Source organism: Oratosquilla oratoria, chromosome 25, assembly GCF_046742065.1.
Source record: "Oratosquilla oratoria isolate Oo_2021 chromosome 25, ASM4674206v1, whole genome shotgun sequence".
Lineage (NCBI taxonomy): Eukaryota > Metazoa > Arthropoda > Malacostraca > Stomatopoda > Squillidae > Oratosquilla > Oratosquilla oratoria.
The window spans coordinates 26953166-26960890 of NC_134801.1; the positions used below are offsets into that span (position 1 = coordinate 26953166).

General features: G+C 39.0%; 1 protein-coding gene across 1 annotated transcript in view; it reads left to right on the forward strand.

Annotated features, from left to right (window-relative positions):
- The first annotated feature begins 6961 nt into the window (after positions 1–6961).
- The window catches only part of LOC143039053 (bestrophin-2a-like), a 224907-nt gene continuing 224143 nt past the window's right edge, over positions 6962–7725 (forward strand). The window contains exon 1 of the mRNA XM_076208904.1: positions 6962–7725. This exon is cut by the window's right edge and continues 539 nt beyond it. The gene's annotated coding sequence lies outside the window, so the exon portion shown is untranslated.

Consider the following 7725-nt stretch of genomic DNA (forward strand, 5'->3'; position numbering starts at 1 on the left):
CCAGGTAACGAGCTAGCCGACGCCGCAGCTTAAGCGGCGCGCCAAAGACCCGAAGTCGATGTTGTCGTCCCTCTCAGCAAAAATCAGTTGCGCCTACGCACCAGGGCTCTTAATCAGGTACAACGGTTCCTTCAGCACAGACTGGAGGCAGAGATGTCAGAGAGGGCGAGGTGGTACAGGGCAGTCACAGACTATGAGCCCCTTGTACTTCGTCGCTCCACACCTAGAAAAGTGGAAACTCTGCTCTTCCGTCTGCGACTGGAGGACCGTTGTTTCTGGCAGATTAAAAGCAATCCAACACCTGAAGAAAGAAGATGCCGCCACTGAAGCCACCCAGAAGCCACCTTAGAACACTACCTCAAGCATTGTACCGCAACTGCTTTTCTGAGGACAGGGCCTCCGACCAAGGTCTAAATATACAGGTCAGACCGTTTGAATTATTGTGCGCAGCTTCTGACGTCATTAGGCTGGGTCCGTTTTCTCTTTGTGAAACACTGAAGAAAACTGTGAAACGCCAAGGAAGACAGGAACTATAATATTTTATATATATATATTATATATCATATATATTATATATTCATATATATATAGACAGGAACTATAATATTTTATATATATTTATATATATATTTTATATAATATTTGTCAGAATATAACTAATTGCGTGGAGCGGTGCGAGCGAAGGCAACAACATTCCCGAACGACGGACCAGCTTCAACTGACAGCTATAGGACCCGAGAACCCCACTTTGAACAGCCAGGTGACGTTCACGGGCCCGCTGCGCCAACTCCCTCGAAATTCGGTCGGAAGTGGTTAGACCTTATATCCTTAGATCTTGCCTCCGACAACATCTGAGGGTCTTGTGCGTCGCCTATGCCGCCACTTAAGCGATTATGAACTGCGTCGGCTGGTGGAGTGTCAGCCCCCTGTAAATATATATATATAATATATATTGACACATGTATTCATTGTAACATCACTAGTAACACCAAACACCGATAGATCAGGAAGGGTGCATTCGCCGAGATGTGCATACGCATTTTACATGCGTATGCACATCTTGTGAATGTATGAGTGTGTGTGGTTGGGCCCAGTGGCCCACACACACTCATAAGTAAAATCACCCTCCAAACGGGCTCACATCAAAAGCCCGTGGGAGCTTCACTCCCTAATTACACACACACACACTCCCATGAGAATGATGATAACTTTTAAATCACCGTAGATACACCATTTATACTCGTGATAGCGTATTTTTTTCAAGAAGTAGCGACATAGTTTCAAATGTTTCTTTAAGGTGGATGGAATATCCAACAGGGACTGATGCATATTTGTTTCCATTGTGCAATAATGTTGCTTTCAAACTTGTTTTAGACGAGTCTATGAACAATCGCTATTCTTCAATGTTGTTCCACCCCAAGGGTTGACATGAGACCTTATTATTATTATTATTATTAATATTATTATTGTTATCATTATTATTATTATTATTATTATTATTATTATTATTATTATTATTATTATTATTATTATTATTATTATTATTACTACTATTATTATTATTATTATTATTATTATTATTATTACTATTATCATTATTATCATTACTATTATTACTATTATTATTATTATTATCGTTACTACTACTATTATTATAATATCTTATTATCATTATTATTATTGTTATTATCATTTCAGTCAGAATTTGAATATTTAAACATGAGATACGAATATTTCACTTGCATATTACTTCAAAACCTATATTGACTTTATTAAAGAATAACAGAAGATTTATAAACTATTCTAGATAACATATGCATATGAAGGAAACTTTATTCAGATGTCAAATGATCTGTACTTAATACACATAAGTGAAATGATCTAATTTTTTCTTTTAACATGCAGTTGCTCTTATACTTACTATTTACTCATCTCTTCCATTTGAAAAATCTGTATTTGTGTGTATAATGACCAGTTATTATATACTTACCAGGCTTTTTCTAGACTAAATACTTATATTCATTTCATATTTATTTAAGAAATAATGGCACATTCCAGCCCTGCTTATCTTTTGCACTCACAAAAAAAAGTTTTGAAATTGAAATAATTTAATCCTGGCAATTAGGAAACAGTAAGAAATGCTGCAGATCGCCGAAAAACACTCACGAATGATAAGTTCTCCATGCAACAAATGAGATTAGTAATGTTGAGCAACCAGAAGGTCGCTTTTATCATTCCCAGTGCCTTGCTAATTCTGTACCAAATAGGGAGTAGTGTGAGCCACTCAGCAAAATCATCCGTAGGTTCAAGTCTTCCTAATACTGACAATAAAGGTGCTCTTAAAAAATTGTTGCCTTCTTTTGCAGAGAGGCAAAGGAGAAAAAAAAAATAACAAGTAAAGAACTTCACCAATGCATAACATAAGATAGGAGCTACAAAATCTCCGGGTCCAGACGAATTTTTCCAAGAATGCTTAAGGAAGTTAAAATTGAAATCTGCGACCAGTTAACTGAAATATTCAATAAATCGGTAGACACTGGTTTTGTGCCAACTGCTTGGAGGCAGGCAAACGTTGTTCCTGTTTTTAAGAAGGGAGATAGCTCGTCCATATGCAACCACAGGCCAATCAGTTTGACATTGGTTATAGGAAAAATGCTTGAATCAATAATAGTAAATAGACTCAGAGAACACATCGAAGGGCATAATTTAATTCGTGATTCACATGGTTTCTCCAAGGGTAAGTCATGTGTGACTAATCTTTATCCTTTTACACTAAAGACATAAAGCGTCAGATAACAATGAAAATTACAATGTTATTTACCTTGACTTTAGCAAAGCGTTCGACAAGGTGCCTCACCAGAGACTACTAAATAAAATCAAAGCCCATGGCATAGGAGGAAAAGTGTTAGAATGGATTAGAGCTTGGATTAGTAACAGAAAACAGCGGGTCACCACAAATGGAGTAAAATCTAGGTGGGCCAATGTTACTAGCGGGGTCCCCCAGGGCTCGGTTTTGGGTCCCTTGTTGTTTATTGTGTGCATAAATGACTTAGACGATGGGATAAATAGTGATGTTAGTAAGTTTGCGGACGACACTAAAATAGGACGCCTAATTAGGTCAGGAGACGATGCAGAGATTCTGCAGGATGATCTTAATAAATTGTTAACATGGTCGGAGAAATGGCAAATGAACTTCAATATCTCTAAGTGTAGCGTGTTAAACGTAGGGCTAAACTCCAAAAATAGATACATCTTAAATAACACGTTTTTAGAAAAATCTGAGTGCGAGAGGGACTTAGGAGTTCTGGTGAGTCCGGACCTTAAAACCAGGAAGCAGTGCATTAGCGCCAGGAATAAAGCTAACAGAGCATTAGGTTTCATTGCTAGGACGGTAACGAATAGAAGTGCAGAGGTAATTATCAAACTCTATCTAGCGATAGTTAGACCCATCCTTGACTATGCGGTACAGTTTTGGTCTCCGTCCTACAGAATGGACATAAATTCACTAGAATCAGTACAGAGAAGAATGACCAAAATGATACATGGACTCGGAAATTTGCCTTACGAAGAGAGGCTTAGGCACCTTAACTTACACTCTCTGGAAAGACGCAGAGTGCGGGGTGATCTAATAGAAGTGTTCAAGTGGATCAAAGGCTATAACAAGGGAGATGCAAACAAGGTCATCATTATAAAACAACAGGGCAGGACTCGCAGTAATGGGTATAAACTGGACAAATTTAGATTAAAAAAGGAAATAGGCAAGAATTGGTTTACTAATAGGGTGGTCGATGAATGGAATAAACTTAGTAACCATTTAGTAAGCGCTGAAACTATCAGTTGTTTTAAAAAACGATTAGACAACTTTATGGATGGGGACGACAGGTGGTGATGGATACTGAGCTGTCTAGTGTAGGCCTAATGGTCTCTTGCAGTCTCCTTTATTCTTATGTTTTTGTGTTTAATTACAGTATTCATGCAGCCAAGAAGAAAGGTAATGGAAGAATCCTTTCCATTAGAGAAGACCTAATAGCAAAAGAAGTCAAATATCATTCATGGAACCTGAATCTTTTTGCAAAAATATAAATCAAGAAAATACAAAATTATACCTTTGGAAAAGGAAATCAGTCTTTCTTCACAATTTATCAAGGTTGTACTAGGAAGAGCACACTACTGGTAGAAGTAAAAAAAATATTCTGCTAAGATTATCTGACACTGATGTTCTTGTAATCCTTCTTGGCCTTGCCGGCAGATCAAGTGATTTGTCAATTATAATGGACTATGGCCATGGCAACCATAGGAAATACATCAATAAGTCCCTTCTAGCGTCTTGTCTAGAGGGAAAAATTCTTGAATCACTGATGCTATGATTGGTTTTTATGCTCTGGGTGTGACTTTACGTCATCTTTCTGCCGAAAAGGCAAAGTTAGGCCCTTTGAATTGTTAGAAGCTGACACAAATGGTACATTCAACAGGACAAAGCAATTTCTAACATCTGGAAAAGTCGATATGCCAGCAGTCATATCATATGTCTGTTCCTTGTATGGATACAAGACCAATGACATCAGTGAGGCACGATACAAGGCGGAAGCCAAAAGGACTTGATGAAAAACGAGCATAAATTGTGGATCTTTACCTTCTTGTGTTAAAACACTTCAAAACCACATAAAACTAGTTCAGTTTGTTGCCTTGATGTGGAAGAAGGCAGTTAAGACTGATCCAACAGAATAAAGGAATCCAGTGAACTATGGATGGAAAGAATTATAAAATGGACTGGAAACCAGAATGGTTTGCAAGGTCATCCAATTCCAGAGTTCCTCATAGCTGGAAGTGAGGATAACATGACACAAAAAGATTCAGATAATGCTTGGAGCGATGACAGCAACGAAGGAGAAGGAAATATATAGAGCTTTCATCATATTACATGATTTTTTTTTTTTTATTAAACATTCGAATTTTTTTAATGGTTTGGATTTCACCGAAAACATCACCTTGCTAGAAACTTATTTCCAAAAATCTTCAGTTGATTGCAAAAATTGAGAGCAGAAACGGCATTTGAATGCTGGAGAATTGCATTACATTGGCTAGCTCAATAATACATAGTAATACTGCTCATATGGAAAAGTTATACATCCAATTTACATGAGCTTATGATTTGTATGACAATAATTTTATAGAAGAATTACTCATGTTAGTGTATATTACTATCTTGTTCACATATACTAAAGAATTATATCTTATTACTTTTTCTATATTTTTTGTTGTTGATTTAAGAAATAAAGTCCCATCTAAAGTTGCCTTAAACAAAAAATTTTGAGTTTTGTTATACTTCGGGGGGAGGGGAGTTGCCAAGGGCAAAGCCACATTAAAAATTGTTGTTACTGTTTATTTATACCCCAAGGAAGCACAATGAATAATTTAAAACTTTTTGCCCTTTTTTACCAAATATGTTTGAGGGTTGCTGTTAAGTAGAAAGCCACATTAAAAATTGTTGGTATAGTTGATTTATACCCCAGGAAAGCACAATGGATCACTTAAAACCGTTTTTGGTTTTACCGTACTTCGCATAAATAAATGCAATTTTGTGACCTCCTTTCGGGAGGTGTTTTAGGGAGAAAGCCGCAATTGCCCCCCCCCCCCCACCACCACCACCAGCAATTTGGGACGTCTAGTTGGGTGCTCTATGATGTTAAACCTTTTGTCGTATTTCGCACGAATAAAAGGTCTGGGTTCCTAATGTAGGTGGTAAGGGCCTAGTGTAGTCCTCATGGTCTCTTGCAGTCTCTTCCATTCTTATGTTCTTTTCTCGTGGACCGTCTCCATGAAGCCCTAAGGCTACGGACGCACGAGAGGCTGTTTAGCCGCTCAACCGCTGCTAAAACACACTACTTCTAATGGAATTGCGCGCATTAGTTACTTAACCGCTAATGCGCGCAATTCCATTAAAAGCTGTGCGTTCTATAAAAACGGCTAAACAGCCGCAGCGGTTGAGCGGCTAAACAGCCTCTCGTGCGTTTCATCCTTAACTTGAATGTTTGTCCTATCTGCCACTAGACAACTTTGTTCAGCTGCGGAAGGACAAGAGTGAAGAAAGGAAACTGCCATGGACACGATTCATGGTATCACTATGGCAGCTATTTAGTACCACCAAGAACACTGCCATCACTACGGAAGCTATTCTCAATGTAGACAAAACTATTCGAAACTGTAATTTCTTACAAGATTAAGGTCACCCCAATAGCGCTCGGGCACGTTGTTGTCGCATTTTTTAATGCAATTACGCACATCATTATCAAGTATGCGCCACATGTATGGGTATTATCTGCAATACCGAGTTAGTATTACCAACACAATTATTGTTATAAAAAAGTGTCACTAAAGAGAGCTATCACTGGTTAAATCTAAGTTGCATTGGGACTGATCAAACTGTAGAACGCTTTGAAACATTGTAAAATACATTCCTAAACTGACCATCCCACACCCACGCAGTGACGAATGCTGTCACCCATCTATATATATTCCTGTCATATGCTACTGTTTACTAACAGTGTTGTAGCCACTGTCATCACCATGGAAACTGTCACTGCCTTACGCTCTACTACTGTGAACTGTCACCCCCAATATGGACATCTACAATGACAGCATTTCTATTTCCTTTATAGTGACCACATTCATCTCCAAATAAGAGAAGCTAGTGCCCATGTAAATGTATATAATCATGGCGTTTGCTATCACAATGGGTGTTCACATATTGTCAACGGCAATTATATGTACTAGAACCGGTCAAGACACCATAGGCGCTACTTGAACGTGACTGCCACTATCGCCACAGGAACTACATAACGGATGGGTCCTGTATGTAGAACACTGCTAATGTAGACGTTAGAGCAGAAATTTGAGTTTCTTATGGACCTCTTAACACAGCGTTTTTTTTTTTTTTTTTTTTTTTTTTTTTTTTTTTTTTTTTTTTTTTTTTTTTTTTTTTTTTTTTTTTAAGAAATCCACATCGTTGGAATTTTATTACCTCTCATTGCTGTCACCATCGTCTAGACTGAGTATCTCCCACCACTAATTTCACATCTTCCTTAATGTAATTACACCAACCCCGCGTATTAATACTTCTTATACTAATGTCATAACCAATATCACCACTGTAACAAAGGCGCCCACACCAACGCGGTGATATTCCCGTCCGTGCTACCATTAACACCATCATTAGTTTACAACCCATCTTACTTGAAGCCATCACATTTAGGAGAGCCTGTGACAGCCTAAAGTAGTGTTACCATCAGTCGGGGAGTATTTACCGCGACTACGGTGCAGATGAAAGAAGTGGCACACCTCTTTGGTACAAATATTACCACCACTGCGGGTTGTACCATTGCCACCGGGGGCGTTACCACCTCCATGAACGCTACCACCTCCTCCGCCTTCCGAGGTGCCCAGGCGGAGAGGTGCCTAGTTGTTGGCACACGAAGGTCCCGTTGGTGGCTGAAGGCGGCGGCATGAGGCCAGTGTAACACGTGGGCACCAGCGCAGGCAGGCAGTGTTGGCTTGAATGCAGGCAGTGCAGGCTGTGTAGGGAGGGAGCACTTGTCATGAAGGACAGAGTGCTCCAAGTGTTAGTGTAGTGATCAAATGTTCCCCGCTGCTGCCGTTTTCATCCTAATAGCAGTGTGACATGACAAATGTCATTGGCAGAATCACGTCCATATTGTGTGCTCGAGG